The 16401-nt window shown below is 41.0% G+C and overlaps 1 long non-coding RNA gene and 1 pseudogene across 1 annotated transcript in view; both read right to left on the bottom strand.

The window, feature by feature from the left end:
* Positions 1-10384: 10384 nt before the first annotated feature.
* On the bottom strand, positions 10385-10502 carry LOC124723234 (annotated as a pseudogene).
* A 2565-nt stretch (positions 10503-13067) lies between these two features.
* The window catches only part of LOC124713278, a 320037-nt gene continuing 316703 nt past the window's right edge, over positions 13068-16401 (bottom strand). Inside the window, exon 3 of the long non-coding RNA XR_007005633.1 lies at positions 13068-13303. This is a non-coding gene — a long non-coding RNA (uncharacterized LOC124713278). The remainder of the gene's footprint in view (positions 13304-16401) is intronic.

Genomic DNA, 16401 nt, shown 5'->3' with positions numbered 1-16401 from the left:
CTTTCTCTATCTCTTCATCTTCAGCTTGCAACGTCCCCATATATACCTGAACTATCGTTGTCTGTGTTGGTTTGCTGTCGATAAGAACAACCCTATGACTGAACTTTTCACAGTAAGACATTCCCTGCCCTACCTTCCTATTGATAACGAATCCTACTCTCGTTATAGCATTTTCTGCTGCTGTTGACATTACCCCATACTCATCTGACCAGAAATCCTTGTCTTCTTTCCATTTCACTTCACTGGCCCCTGCTATATCTAGATTGAGCCTTTGTATTTCCCTTTTCAGATTTTCTAGCTTTCCTACCACGTTTAAGCTTCTGACATTTCACGCCCTGATTTGTAGAACGTTATCCTGTCGTTGGTTAGTCTTTTTCTAGTGGCCACCTCCCTCTCGGCGGTCGACCTGCAGAGATTTTTTTTCTTGTTTTTGTTTAATCGAATTTTTATATTTTTCACAAATTGCAACACCTTCTAAGCTGTTCACGATAATTAAGGCCATGTTGGCGTGGTCTTTTCCGAATCTACTTCTGACCAAAAATCGATTCTAGTAGCTGTAACCAAAGGAATTTGTTAATCATGCGCTCTTGTGGAGATATTTGCATAGCAACTTTCGTCCCCTAACAAATATTTATTCATATCTAAGCGACAAATGAAATAATGATTTTCATAAACTTAGCTTTAAAAATTCTTTAATGTAACGAATTATTTTCTTAAAAATTTTCATCCACTATTGCACTCCCTTCGGACTGAATTTCCAGAAACACTGAAACACGTATTTTTTTCATTCCTGAACGAGAAGTCAAATACCAGTTCTCATAGTTGTAGCCTTAAAATTCTTAAGTAGTTCTTTAGTAATTATTTATTTTCAAAAAAAGCTTTCACCCACTATTTTACCTTGTTAGTGGCCGAATTTCCAAAAATGCTGAAACACAGATTTTTTATTTTCTGACTGAGAAACCAAGTACCACTTTTCGTCGTTCTGGTTTCGAAATTCCCTTAATTGCGATATACTTTCAAAAAGCCTTTTGAGCTCTATTTCAACCCCTTAGGAGTGGAATTTCAGACAATCCCTTCTTAAACGATGCCTACAGTGTAAGATCCACACCCTCTCCAAACTATAAGTTTCTATCAGCGATTTGGACTGGGCGACGATGAGTTACGGCATTAGTCTGACCCTTAGGCATTGAATTTCCAAAAAACACTGAACACGTATTTTTTCATCCCTAACCGAGAAGCCAGACACCAGTTTTCAGAGATTTAGCTTTAAAAATACTTTCGCAATAAATTATTTTCAAAAACGTACACCCCTATTTCATCCCCCTAGACGTTGAATTTCCGAAAATAGCGACGTGAGTATGTTTGATTCCTAACAGAAAAGCCAAATAGAAATTTTCATAGCTTTAGCTACAACAATGCCTGCACAATGAAATATTTTCATAAAAACTTTCATCCCCCATTTTACCCCCATAGGGGTTTAGTTTCCAAAAACAGTGAAACATGTGGTTTTTTTATTTCGAACTGAGAAGCCAAATTTAAATTTTCGTAGATTTAGTTTTCAAAATGCTTTTACAATAAAATATTTTCATAAAAAATCTTATCCCTATTTCACTCCCTCAAATGTTCTATTTTTAAAAACACTGAAACACATTTTTTTTATTTGCTACCAAGAAGTCAAATACCAATGTTCATAGATATATATTTTAAAAAAACTTTAGTTGTTCTTTAATAATTACATATTTTTTTAAAAAAGCTTTCAGCCACTATCTCACTCTCACAGGGTTAAATTTCCAAAAAAGCTGAACCACGCATTTATTTATTTCCGGCCGAGAAACAAACTACCAATTTTCGTGGTTCTAGCTTCAAAATTTAGCGATATTTAAAAAAAAACTTCATCCCCTTAGGGTTGGATTATCAACAACCGAACACTGATGGTGGTATCAGACTGCTGCCGTAAAGTCACTACAGAAGGTGGTAGGTAATGTTCTCCAGGCATTCGTCAAACCCAATGTTTTTCGTCGAGTTGACACGGGGTGCAACATGGTCCATCACTTCCAATCATCCACCGTCCAGTGGCGTCTCTCCTTCCACCACCTCAAACGAGCTTAGTTTGACTACAGAAATGTGTGACTAATGACGAGCTTTTCGACCACTGTTACCCATTCTTTTTAACTTCTTGCGCACAGTCATTGTGTTAAACGGACTGTTGGTAGCATTCTGGAACCCACGTGTGATTCCTCCCACTGATTTCATGCCATTTCTTGCATGCAGTCTACGCAAGGTTCTAAGGCCCACGTATATCGGTACATGAGGTCTGCCTGCTCTTGGTTTGACTGCTGTTGTTCCTCCACGTTTTCATTTCACAGGCACATCACTGACAGTCGACATGGGCAGTTTTAGAAGGATCGAAATATCACCGATGGATTTGTCACTCAGATGACGTTCAGTGACTAGTCCACGTTCGAAATCACTGAACTCTTCTGACCGACCCGTTCTGTTGTTATTTCTTTTCTTCTGACAGCACGACAGGTTCGTCTCTCGTGACATCTAGTGGTCGATTCCGCATGGCACAGAGGTGACAGGATACTTTTTCGTAGGTAGTGTACATGCCGACGTCATAAACAGGAGGTGAAATAAAGTATACGAGCATATTGAACAGATAATTCAGTATGTAAATGAAGATGATAATCGAATGACAATGGGGAACTGAAATATATTAGCAGAAGAAGGAACAGAAGAGGGCTACGGGAGGTCTTGGGCTTCGTAGTAGCAGTGAAAGAGGAGAAGACTTAATTGAGTCCTGCCATATATTTCGGACAGTAAGAGTGAATACACTGTTCATAAACAACAAGAGGAGGAGGTACACTAGAAAAGGACAGAAAAACGCAATGATTCCATCTCAATTACACTGCGGTCAGACTAAAAAAAAAAAAAACTCCCGATAAGGCCATGAAGGCCAAACGGTACCGACCGGTCGCCGTGTCATCCTCACGTCAGACAGAGATTCCGAAATCACGTATTGGATTGTAAGGCATATCCAAGAGCGTACGTAGACTCATTTCATAATTTATTAACGATGCAGAGTCGATTGAAGTTTAAGAGAAGCATCCGTGTGGAAAGAAATAGGATGCTGACGACCTGAAGAATGCTGACATACGTCGGAGATTCTCTAAGGGTGTAGACACTGCAATAGTGAACCTCACAGCAGGCAGTTCAGTTAAAGAGAAACGGACAGTTCTAGAAAGGGAAAACATAGATGCTCGACAGAGAAACATAGGACCAGGAAGGTAATTGCGAAGAGACCTTGAGGAACAGAAGAAACACTTCAATTGATCGACAAAAGAATCAAGTACAAAATTTTTGCGGAAAAGATAGGAATACACTAATACAACTCACTTAGAAATCAAGTAAACAGGAAGTGCGGGGAAGGCAAGGTGAAATTCCTTAGGAAAAATTTAAAGAAATAGGAACAGAAACGTTCATCGGAAGGATTGATTCATCTTATAGAAAAGTTTAAACAGAATTGTAGCAAAGGTATTAACATTAAGAACACAATGGAAGTTTCACTCTTAGACGCGGAGGAGAGAGAAAATTGGTGGAAAGCGTACGTAGAAGGAGCGTACGACGAAGACTGGTCGGATGGTATGCAAGAAGTGGGACACGATAGGGACGATGCATCCATTATTAGAACTTCGGAAGATCTGTGATTAGGCGAGGCAGAAGAAACGATAACATTCCTTTGGAATTTCTAAAAGCATTGAGCGAAGTGGCAACCAAAACAACTAATCTGTTTGGTTTGTAAAATCTATGAGAGTGGAGACATACCATCTGATCTTCGGAAAAATATCATCCACACAGTCCAGACGATACCAAGGGCAGGGAAGTGCGATAACTATCCCACAATCAGCCTAACAGCCCACGCATCGCAGTTCTGACAACAATAATAGATAGAAGAATGGAAAAAAAACCGAGGAGCTGTTAGATGACGATCAGTTCGACTTTGGGAACAGTAAAGGCACCAGAGAAGCAGTTCTGACGTGTTTGATAATACAAAAAAGACTTAAGAGCAATCAAGACACTCATAGGATTTTTCGATCTAGAAAAAGTGCTCGTCAATACAAAATGGTGTAAGATGTTCGACATTATAAAGAAAGTAGGAGCAACCTATAGAGGAAGACGATAATGTGCAATATGTACAGGAATCAAAATGGGACAATAATAATGGGACACCAAGAACGAATTACTGGCATTAAAAAAAGTTTAAGACATGGATGCAGGTTTTCGCTATGACAGAAAGCAAAGAAAAGTTCAAGAGTTGGAAAAAAAGATTCACTAATGAAATTGCTATCCTCGGTGAATATGAAACATAATTGCAAGACGTTTAGACTGGAGTGAACAGCCTAATGAGTACAGAATATGGATTGAGAGTAAACCGAAGAAAGTCGTAAGTAATGAAGAGTATCGTAAACCAGATCAGCGATAAACTTAACATCATGATTGGTGACAACGTAGTAGACAAAGCAACGGAACTCTGTTACCTTAGATACAAAGTAACACATGACGGGCGAAGCAAGGAGGACATAACAAGCAGATTATATAGGCAAAGAGAGCATTCCTGGCCAAAAGAAGTCTTTATTATCGGACAGCGATCTTAAGTTTAAAAAGAAGTGTTTGTGAATGTATGTTTGGAGCATTGTATGTAGTGTACCATGAACTGCAGGAAAACCAAAAAAGAAGAGAAGTGAAACATTTGAGATGTGGTGCTGCAGAAAAATGTTGAAAATTACGTGGACTGATAAGGTATGCAATGAGGAGGTTCCCCGAAAATTGGCGAAGAAAGGAACATACGGTAAACACTGTCAAAAAGAAGGGACAGGATAATAGGCCATGTGTTGAGACAACAGGGAATAACTTCCACGGTACTAGAGAGTGTTGTAAAAGGCAAAAACTTTGAGAGAGATTGCAATATGTACACAATATGTCCAACAAATAGGTGAGGACGTAAGGTGCAAGTGCTTCTTTGAAATGAAGAGGTTGGCAAACAAGAGGAATTCGCGGCGGGACGCATCAAACCAGTCAGAAGGCTGATAACTCACAAAAAAAAGTGTGCGAGTGGAGGACATGAACTATGTTATCGCTGGTGTCTCTGATTCCAGCGTTATTCATTACCTTGCCTGGAACTAATCATCAGTAGAAGATGGAAAATATGAGTAACAGATCAGGCACCAAGACGTTGAGTCACATATTTTACAGCAACTACAAGTATCATATAGAGCAGACGTATAAATTTCAGAATATGTAATGTAGCAACGAGGGAATGCAGTAGAATGAAGTGTATACTTGGAAGGAGAGACAGCATTGGTCGTATATTTTTGTTTATTATCGCAAAATCGATTTTCGGTCACTTAGTGACCATCTTCAGTGCTGTAATATATAACTTAAATTAGTAAGCACTGGTGTCAATAAGCTTACGGCGATCAATGCTGTCTCTCCTTCCAAGTATACCCATTATCTGGTCGTAGTGCACAGGACACTATGGAGTCGCCAATCAATAAGAATGAAGTGTGTTTCCTGTAAGCCTTGTTTCTATATCTGTCTACGAGCCAAAGGTCTGAAGCACAGTATTAGAGATAAATTTCTTCCTTTCGTAACACCAATTACCTTTAGTTTTTAATTTCTTCATCCCCTTGCTCCTACCCCTTCTGTCTCTCGCTATTTCTTTCTACCTATTTTACTTAGTTAAGTCCGAAGCTCGTCTCATGGACAAGTGGTTAGTGTCACTGCCTTTAGGTCGCGGATGCTATCTTAGATTTCAGGCCGGTTCAAAGACTTTCTTCACTCGGAGATTGGGTGTTCGTGTTGTACTAATCATGTAGTCTTCATTGACGCGCAAGACGCCGAAGTGGCTCGAATAAAAAGAATCACACCAGGCAGACGAACAACTTGTTCACTTACTTTATACTTGTTTTTATTAAAATATTCTCATTCTTAAACGCACGACTACATGTTACATACGAAATGAAGCAATATATACTATTTTATGAGCTGTATGCCTTCGGATTTAGTATCTGAATAACAGACTAAAATGAAAATTATTTTCTAACTTTAGATGAAAAAAAGAAAGAAATCTCAGACAAAAGTGGTTCAAATGGCTCTGAGTACTACGGGACTCAACATCCCCTAGACTTAGAACTACTTAAACCTAACTAACGTAAGGACATCACACACATCCATGCCCGAGGCAGGATTCGAACCTGCGACCGTAGCAGCAGCGCGGTTCCAGACTGAAGCGCCTAGAATCTCAGCCAAATACCACACCTTACGTAGATGATATGTACTTCCTAATAAAATAGATTCAAAATGTATATGAAACTATTAAGAAAAACTGTGATTATAGTGTACTGTTTGTTGACCATAATGTTGATGTCTCACAAAATCTCTGTGTCCTAATGACTCCATGCTCTCAAAGCATCTGTACATATCTTGTAGCTTAAAGAGCGTTATTGTGTCATTATCACAGTCGATAAGATACCTCAGATTGCTACTCAACGTAATCCAGTCTCCACCCTGCAAGAGGCTATCGTCTATCTTGTGCTCTGACAGAGATTTAATGAGTCTTCCCTAGTTCGCAGAAAGGAGGTGTTTTCACTTGTCGGACTTGCATTTACAGGACGAAAAATAAACTGGCTTTCGCAGTAGGCCCAAACGACGACTGTTCCTAAGCTGACACTTTTCCCGGCATTCAGGCGGTGTGCACTTTGAAGAAACGACTAGAATCGAGAAGAAAGACGCGGCCGGCGGGAAGCTTACGTCCCACATTTAAAACAGACGGCGGACAGCAGCACCGCATTGTGCCCCGGGCTTGGGAAAAGCGAGTTATTTATGGCCAGCGCACTTTCTCCGCGCGACAAAGCAGCGGCAGGCGATGCACCCGTGGCGTCACCAACAAAGCCTGCCCGGGGACGGCAGGCGGGCTACCTCTGCAGCCAGACTTTCTCCCTCCGACCGCCACACGTGAAGTATAGGCGGAAATTAGGCGTCCTTTCAGTGCTCAGAGAAGAGGTGGGCGTTGCCGTCATACTTCCTTGTCACTTTCGCTCTGCACTTCTTTTAGGCCCAAGGTCGACCGGAAAGAAACGAGGATGTCGCCTCCGCCCCCAGCATCGTCCACTGCGCGTACTGCCTCAGTGTTTCTGGCCGGGATACACCTGGCCATCATAAGATACACTGAGGTGACAAAGTGATGCGATACCTCCTACTATCGTCTCGGACCGCATTTTACCTGGAGTAATGCAGCAGCTCGATGTAATATGGACCCAACAAGTCGGAAGAAAATATTGAGCCATGTTGCTTCTATAGGCGTCCATAATTGCGAAAGTGTTGGCTCTGCACCATTTTGTGCAGGAACTGACCTCTCGATTACGTCCCATAAAGGTTCGATGGTATTCATGTTGGGCGATCTGGGTGACCAAATCATTCGCTCGAATGTCCAGAACGTTCTTCAAACCAATCGTGACCAGTTGTGCCCTAGTGGCATGACATCTTTGTTTGGGAATATGAAAATGGTCTCCAAGTAGCCCAGCATAACCATTTCCTGTCAATGATTGATTCAGTTGGACGAGGGGATCCAGTCCATTCCATGTAAACATAGTACACACTATTGTGCAGCCGACACCAGCATGCACGGTGCCTTGTTGAAATCTGGCTCCATGGTTTCATGAGGTCTGCGCAACACTCGAAACCTACCATCAACATTTACCAGCTGAAATTGGAGCCCATCTGACCAGGCCACTGTTTTCTAGCCGTCTAGGACACAACCAACATGGTCATGATCCCGGGAGACACAGTGCAGGTATTGTCGCGCTGTTAGCAAAGGCACTCAACGTTGATCGTCTGCTGCCATAACCCATTAACGCCAAATTTCGTAGCACTGTCCTAACACAGATTGATTTATGCGGTTATTTCATGTATTGTTGCTTGTCTGTTAGCACTGAAAACTCTACATAAATGCTGCTGCTCTCGGTCGTTAAGTGAAGGCCGTCGCCTGCAGCGTTGTCCATGATGAGAGGTAATGCTTGAAATTCGGTATTCTCAGAACATTTTTAACAATATGAATCCCAGATGATGAATTCCCTAGCGATTTCCAAAATTGAAATGTCCCATGCAACCAAGGCTATGCAGGATTAATTGAAGAGAAACACTGAAATAAGTATGTTTAAGGGATTTCCCAGCCAATGGGTAAAATGTTTTATTATGTGCCCCGTATGTCAAGACACCTAAAACAACATCTATACTTATGAATATTTCGTCCATAAAGGAGGGCATCATGAGGCCTACGACGGTATAAATACAAATAAAACAGATTTCTGCACAAGTCACTTAGTTATTTTCCTTCTACACGTTACGATGGTGCACACCATCATCTTCAGGTATGAGCAACTGTTCAGTTACGTAGCCGTTGTTAGTGAAGAGCGTAGGCCCCTTTCCACAGCAATTTTCTATGGACAATGTAAGTTATTTTGTGTCTTTTGCTGATGATAAAACTGTTATTTTTTTTACAGAAAAATCACTTTTTATGTTAAAAGACATGAATGTCTGAGAGTACATTGTATTTACAGTGGAATTAAGAGTCGTTGCAGGTCTGCGTGCTGCTACTTGTTGTGTCTACTCTTCACTGCACATTATTTCTACACTGTCACTTCAAAGATTTTATCTACACTCATGCTCATAAATTAAGGATAATTGCAGAATGTGGTGCCACATAACGTGGCACTACACAAAACTGGCACTAATAGCGTAGGCACATAGGGAACACACACGACACAGATATGTGAGTCCACGGTATTAGTGATAAGTTGAGAAAACCGTCCCTAAACACATGTGCTACCAAACGCCACTGTTTCCTGCGCATGTACCCCGACATCAATATCTGATATGATCACAATGCACACGTACACAGGCCGCACAACAGGTTGGCATACTCTAGATCAGGTGGTCGAGCAGCTGCTGGGGTATAGCCTCCCATTCTTGCACCAGTGCCTGTCGGAGCTCCTGAAGTGTCGTAGGGGTTTGAAGACGTGCAGCGATAAGTCGACCATTAGCATACCAGACTTGCTCGATGGGGTTTAGGTCTGGAGAACAGGCAGGCCACTCCATTCGCCTGATATCTTGTGTTTCAAGGTACTCCTCCACGATGGCAGCTCAGTGGAGCCGTGCGTTATCATCCATCTTCTGTTGTATGCGTCTTCTGTTGTAAAGGTTTCAGTTGTCTTAGAGTTGCACGTAATTCCATTCTGCCCATCTACCTCCACCAGAGAACCCCAGTGATGCTGCAAGTGGCGTCAGAAGTACTAGTGAAGGGTACAATGGTTACTCAATGTCCACATCAATGAGGGGAAAAACGGCAGTGATGTTTAGCAGACAGATACAGGTACATGCCGACTTCAAGGTTTTTTATGAGTCTATGTGAGTATTTATTTCATTTTCTTTCTCTATACTTGGAGATATTTTTGGTTTGTGCTTCTGGTAGATGGTAATCAAAATGGCATTGAGTGAAAAGATATCAGCTCAGGAAGCAGTCCAGTACTTGCTTGATCAAGTCGCTCAAATGCGAGAGTTATATAAGGAAATAGAGAGTTTACGGGAAGATAATGTAGAATTTGATAGGGAACTAGAAAGACTGTGGGAGGAGAGAAACAAACCTCTCCAAACTTGTACTTATCTGTCCTAGGTGGCTACACCACATCATTAGTAATTACTTTCACAGGCAAATCAGGGGAGAATACTTTGGGTTCCATAGATAATTCACTTACAGATGTAAAGATGAAGGGAGGGGGGGGGGGGGCGATGGATTAAAGAACAGTTATTAAGCAAAGCCTGGTTGAAGTTGACAAGGCATACACGATGTACCATGAGAAGTAACAAACGTTCGAACTCTCTAGGGCTAACGGGAAGCAGTGTTGAAATGGTACGGGAGGAACGATACATCTAAGTACTATTGTTAGCAGCCCAGTGGTATAACTGAAAAGGCAAGGAGAATCTGTGGTACGTAACTGTTGACTGAATTACCAAGTTGAGTATTATTAATATATATGAGTTGATGGGTAACAACAGTACCAACTAGGCCATTCTTCAAGAGGCCTAGCAGTAGGCGCAAGATTCTTGCGATACCAGCCACCAGAAACGAGAAAAGCACTCCGTCTTCAGGCCACAAGTGGCCCATCGGGACCATCCGACCGCCGTGTCATTCTCAGTTGAGGATGCGGATAGGCGTGTGGCCAGCACACCGCTCTCCCGGTCGTTACGATGGTTTTCTTTGACCGGAGCCGCTATCGGTCGAGTAGCTCCTCAATTAGCATCACGAGGCTGAGTGCACTCCGAAAAATGGCAACAGCGTATGGCGGCCTGGACGGTCACCCATCCAAGTGCCGGTCACACCCGACAGCGATTAACTTCGGTGATCTCACGGGAACCGGTGTATCCACTGCGGCAAGGCTGTTGCCACCTGAAGCGAGAAGAGTGGGTAGAATTTTGAAAATCCTTAAACAAAACTGTAGCGACTACAACAGATTTAGCAGGAATACTTGTGGTGAGTAGAACCACGCAAAAGAGGGTAGTTTTTAATTCAAAGATCATGTGCTATTGACGTAGTAGCCTGGCCTCATTCGGCGAAATTGCAGGAGACCTCAATGGCGGGGCTGTAAGCGAATTGGAATGTCAGTGCAGGTTTCCACAGACACATGGAAGATGGTCGCCGGTTAGAGCTCGCGCTTGTCATTAAAAGAGAAAGGGAACTGTGCAGCCATTGTGCAGCATTTCCAGTAAATGTGAGCACTGGATTCGCTTGTGCAGAACTGCTCGGAGATTACTGTTTGACCAGCAATATAGGAGGAAGAGAGCGTAAATTTTCGTTGAACATCGCATTGTAGGTATCCGTGGCATGCCAGGATGTACCTGGTATAGGGATTTTGAAACCATCTCATTGTAGACAAAGTGGCATATATTTGGGTAATATTCATTTGCTCACCTCAGCAGTGGTGAACTTCCAATTGGGAGGGAAAGACTTCCAGGGCTTGTGTGGAATACTTCCTTGAGTTGACAGGACATCATTGTGTTTAGGTTTTACTGCTGGAAAAGCCATTAATGCTGCAAGGCATGCCTCGGAAGTCTGAGAATCTACATAAACTGTTTGCGAGGTCTCTTAGCAATGACTCAAAGGATAAACTTCCGAAAACTACAGGAAAGCTAACGTGGATAGACATAGGAACAAATCTGCCAGCTAATACTTTGTGTGTAGTTGAAACCTTGGCAGAAAATGAAGAACTGGACAAGGCACAGTTTTTTATACCATGTAGTTTATCATATACACAAAAGGGTGTGGGAAGCTGGGTAATGCCCGTCAGCATAGATAATTTTCATTCAGTAGAAGTAGATCTGTGTTGAGGTGCGCTGACAACCAACCTAGAAGTGCTGGAAGAGCAACGGTTCGATGGACATTTCAATGTAAAATGCCCTAAGCTGGAATTCTCTGCCGATTTAGTTGCATTGAGGCGAAAAGTGTCGTATACAGAAAGCAGTGTTAGGGAGGAGATGGAAAAGTTGTTAGTGAAATCTGCGGAACTGTTAATCCCTCCTGGATCATTGACAGTTACACTGACAAAGCAACATAGAATTCCAGCTGGGAAATAACTGCTGGTGTACAAGAAACCAAATTGATTTCTATGTCAACTACTGACGGTGGAACTTATAAATCGATAGAGAGTTCCAGCCCTTAGAGGGGAGAGGGGCACCACTAGTAATTGTACCAACACAAAGCTTGAAGGGGGTAGATTTTGTGACTATTTGTATTTAAATCAACGTATGGCCACAGATGCATACCCACTCCCAGAAAAATATCACAGAAACTTTACACAACCTGAGGCAATGCTATTATTTTATGACCATGGATTAACGAAGTGGGGACCGTCAGTTGGAGGTAAGATTACAAGATCGCCTCAAGACCACGTTTTTTTATTCTGTCTGGTCATTACCAGTAACACTGAAGACCATTTTGATTAAAAAGTGAACCACTAACATTCCAGTGCTTGTATCACAGAATACTATAGGCCTGAAACTAAAGCAATGTAAGGTACTTTTAGTAGTAGTAGTAATATTATAGTATTTTCTAAGGGCACACAAGAGAAAATGGTACAATAATGGAATGTCTTCAGTAGGTTATGAGTGGCAAGACTGACACAGAAAAGAGCCATTTTATATTGACATAAGAACAGAAACTTGTGGAAGTAGCAAGAGTCCTTACGTATCCCTTGAAGAAAGGAAACTTCATGTAAATAACCATCATAATTGAAGAACTGCCTTAGCTGTTTCACAAAACAATGACACATCATGTCATAGAATTCAATCAGCTGCAGATACTATTTGAGTATCCTGCTGCATTATATTAATGTATAAAACTTCAAATTGCTTTCTTCCAAAATTCCAATTAATGCTTTCAGTGAAAATGTAGAATCTGTTATTCTTCAAAGTTTATTTAAATGTAGAACTCGTATCCAATCTTTAGCTGTTATTGAGAAATTACCACAGGTCCTATGGCTTGAGACAAAGTTCATGTTACCTTAATGTTTTGATATTAACTTTCGAGGTACCAACAAAGACAAATTTCAACTCAAGGAATTAATAGAAACTATTTCAAGGAATTGTTCAAAATTACTCACTTTAAGAAAGTTAAGGTTTCCCTCTTTCTGATTTTCTAGAATTATGATTTAAACACTTTTTTTTAATTAGTTTGTTTTGATTTACTGTCTATAGATGAAACTTTCAGTGTCTGTTCCGACATGACTAATATTTTCCAAAGTAAGGTGCTCACTAACAACTTCCAAAGGAGCGTTACCTGGTCAAAAAAATCAAAATTAATGCCCTTTTTTAAATATATACCTCACTCAAAGGATTTTCACTGTTACTCAAAAATCAGTAAACTTGCTTGGTTGTTGGTAGGATGACTGTGCTAGTCAACGTAAATAGTCGACACACATTTTAAGTAACATATTTTTTTATTAATAGTACTTTGATGTCATGTACAGTGGTCATTACAAATTCAAGACCTCTTGTGAACTAATACATCATACATGAATCAGTTTCGATCATCTACTTAATAAGAACGCACAGAGGAGAGTTGACAATGATGGCATAACGTTCTCGAAGTCGCGAATCTTCGACGCTCATTTATATTTAGAGACCCACGTTGTCGATTGCTGCCTCGGTAGAACACACTTGAATCACTTTGCCATCATCTTCCTCGTGCGATCTGAAACAAACAGAAACATTTTAGCACACACGTTATACGAAAAATACGTAATACACGTGCCTAGAGCGTAGAGTTGTGACGAAATTAAAAGTGGACGTAATAATAAATTTAAAGATTAAAGTGGTATTTCAGATGATTAATGAATAAGGCCTGAATCCAATTGGGTAGATAAGTAATTTTTAGCACAACTTAACTAAAAGAATGAATAGTTTCATATAAAACATTCTGAGGGAACAATAAATCGTCATGTAATCGTCAATTTGGTAATAGAGAGAAGTGTAGGGCTTAAAAACCGTTGAAGGAGACAAGGCTTGACTCCAGAGTGCAGGTGCAAATGGATTTAGGTTGCGATATTTACGCAGAGAGACGAGCCTAGCACAGAGTCTGCTATCATGGAGAACTCTATCATAGCAGTCTTCAGACAACAACATCTATGAGAACAAGCGTTAGTATCTTACTGTCTTTTGATACAATTTTTCAATAGAATTGTTTCCTCGTCTAGCCTTCTGGTAACTCTTTCTTGAGTACTGTATCTGTACCCTTTTCATCTTCATTTTGACTTACTAAGATCACCTAAGAACCCCAGTTCCACTTCTTTCCATCTTATTTTCTATTTACCAGTACTCCTTAATCTTCTCCTCATCTTGTCTTTTCCTTTCTTCTGTCCATGTCGTTCCCCATTTCTTATTTCCTCTGTTTTGAAATCCTTCTAAATCTAGCGTTTTTCTCTAAAGAGTGTTTCTTTCTGTGATTCTCGATTCTTTGACGTTTCTTTTAGTTTTATTCCTTGTTTCTGTAATCTATTTTACAGTCGATTTTCTTTTCTAGAAACAGAGGAATTCTCATTCATTCGGTACAGGAGTCGAAAGAAGATTAATCTTCGCTTTGTCATTACTTCTGATATTTTCTGTTTCTCCAACCCTCTATAGTTTGTATTACACTCATTACTTTTCTAGTAATCAACCTTTCAAGCATGTCTATTCTTACAGCTTAGACTCACAGTTCATTACTAAACCATTCACATACATATAAGCAATCTGGTCTTACCACTTTGATTTAGTTTTACTAGATAGACTTATACGCATCTTGCTGTAGATATTTTTCATTAGATCAAACGCGCATTCCAATTTATTAACTCTTACATCTACTGTAAATTAGTGTAGTCCATACGGCTGTACGGTTTCTTCAAGATATTTAAATTTCCTAACGCACTATATTTTGCCTACTTTTTTGAAACGAATTTGTGTTATTAACAGCTTAAAAAACTCCGCTATTAAACACGCAAACACTATGACTCGTCGTGCCGGCCGCGGTGGCCATGCGGTTCTAGGCGCTTCAGTCCGGAACCGTGGGACTGCTACGATCGCAGGTTCGAATCCTGCCTCGGGCATGGATGTGTGTAATGTCCTTAGGTTAGTTAGGTTTAAGTAATTCTAAGTTCTAGGGGACTGATGACCTACGATGCTAAGTCCCATAGTGCTCAGAGCCATTTGAACCATTTTGAACCAATGACTCGTCACCACAGTTAATACAGTTTCATATTATGACAACAGCACCCTTTACTTGGTTACTGCACATAATGGAACACCATCACATTGGAAATATCAACTCAGAGTATACCTGGTTATTGAATAAGGGCGCCTAACCATGGGAGACACCGCAGCAACAGGGATCAGAAATAGAAGTTAATTTCATAATTACAAAATTTTTATTCAATTTGAAATACAAATATGGAATCTTACTGCCATTTCACTTTTAAAAACAAAAACGCAGAAAACTAACATGAAAAACTGAGGCCACTTATGTGGACTTTTTGTGGTAAGTTCCTATGGGACCAAACTGCTAAGGTCATCGGTCCCTAGGCTTACACACTACTTAATCTAACTTACACTAACGACAACACACTCATGCCCCAAGGAGGACTCGAAACTCCGACGGGGGAAGCCGCGCGAACCGTAGCAAGGCGCCCAAGACCGCCCGGCTACCCCGCACGGCTATGTGGACTTTGATTGAAGTCGCTAAGAAGACTGAAGGAAGACAAAAATAATAGTTCCTCATCGGGCTGGCTCGCATTCACAAATTAACATGAGAAATAACACAATGAACTCCCTATTCTGGATGTGCAAATTAATAAGTTAAAAATGCAAGCTGCCCAGAATGCGGACTCTGAAATACATATTTGCGTTTCTGAAAATGCGACACTTACATCTTCAAACTGCACTGTTAACACAGGATAAAAGCCAGGAAGAGATTGCTAAAAAATCTCTGTACACCATTCTCAGCTAAACATGTAGCAAAATCTCCTTTGGAGAGGTGATAGCATGCGTGTTGCCAATTTGACGAAATCTGAATGTACCTTGACGTTTAAAATTGAGGGGAACGCTGCTAAAATATCTCTGAAATGTATTGCAAATACAAATATTACACGTGAGCATTGAGACAATCGTCCAACTGACCCATCAGGTTCCAAATAGCCGTTTAGAAAATACCGTGTCCTCCGGTGTGTAGAAATCCGTAACAGCCTTTTGCACATTCTCGTCACCTTACACAAGGCCTTTTTAAAAGGACAAAAAGGGCGATAATAGCATGGGGAGAGATCAGGACTATAGGGCGATTGCTCGAGTTCTCCCACTTGAATTTTCCCAACTTTTGCGTTAGGATGAGGATAAAGCTGGCCTCCAAGATACACCGGCGCCTTGTGTCCAATCGCGACCAGAATGGAACTTGACGCTCCATTCCACAATGGTAGTTTCCGACAGGCATGCTGCCCCCTACACATGCTTCATTTTCCGACGTGTGTTCTTCGGCAGCTAAGAAAGGAATAACAGCTCTTTGGTCCTGTTTGGACTCATTTGGTAATAACGTCACCATTGTTCACGTTCCTGCATTTACCACACCCACGTCGGGAAGACACGAATGCCACACTAATCCCTTGCCTAATACCCACATTAGAGTCGCGCTACTTTGCATACACACTGCAGCAGCACCCTCAAATCTAAACTGTTTGATCACCCTTAATTATCAGAGTATTGAGACTTAATGGTCTTTTTCTATTTAGTGGGCATATCGCACACAGTATTTAGTAAGAGGGGTAATAC

The sequence above is a fragment of the Schistocerca piceifrons genome, chromosome 1, assembly GCF_021461385.2.
Source record: "Schistocerca piceifrons isolate TAMUIC-IGC-003096 chromosome 1, iqSchPice1.1, whole genome shotgun sequence".
NCBI lineage: Eukaryota > Metazoa > Arthropoda > Insecta > Orthoptera > Acrididae > Schistocerca > Schistocerca piceifrons.
Note: the sequence above shows the minus strand (reverse complement) of the source record. Positions and strands in the feature narration are given on the sequence as shown.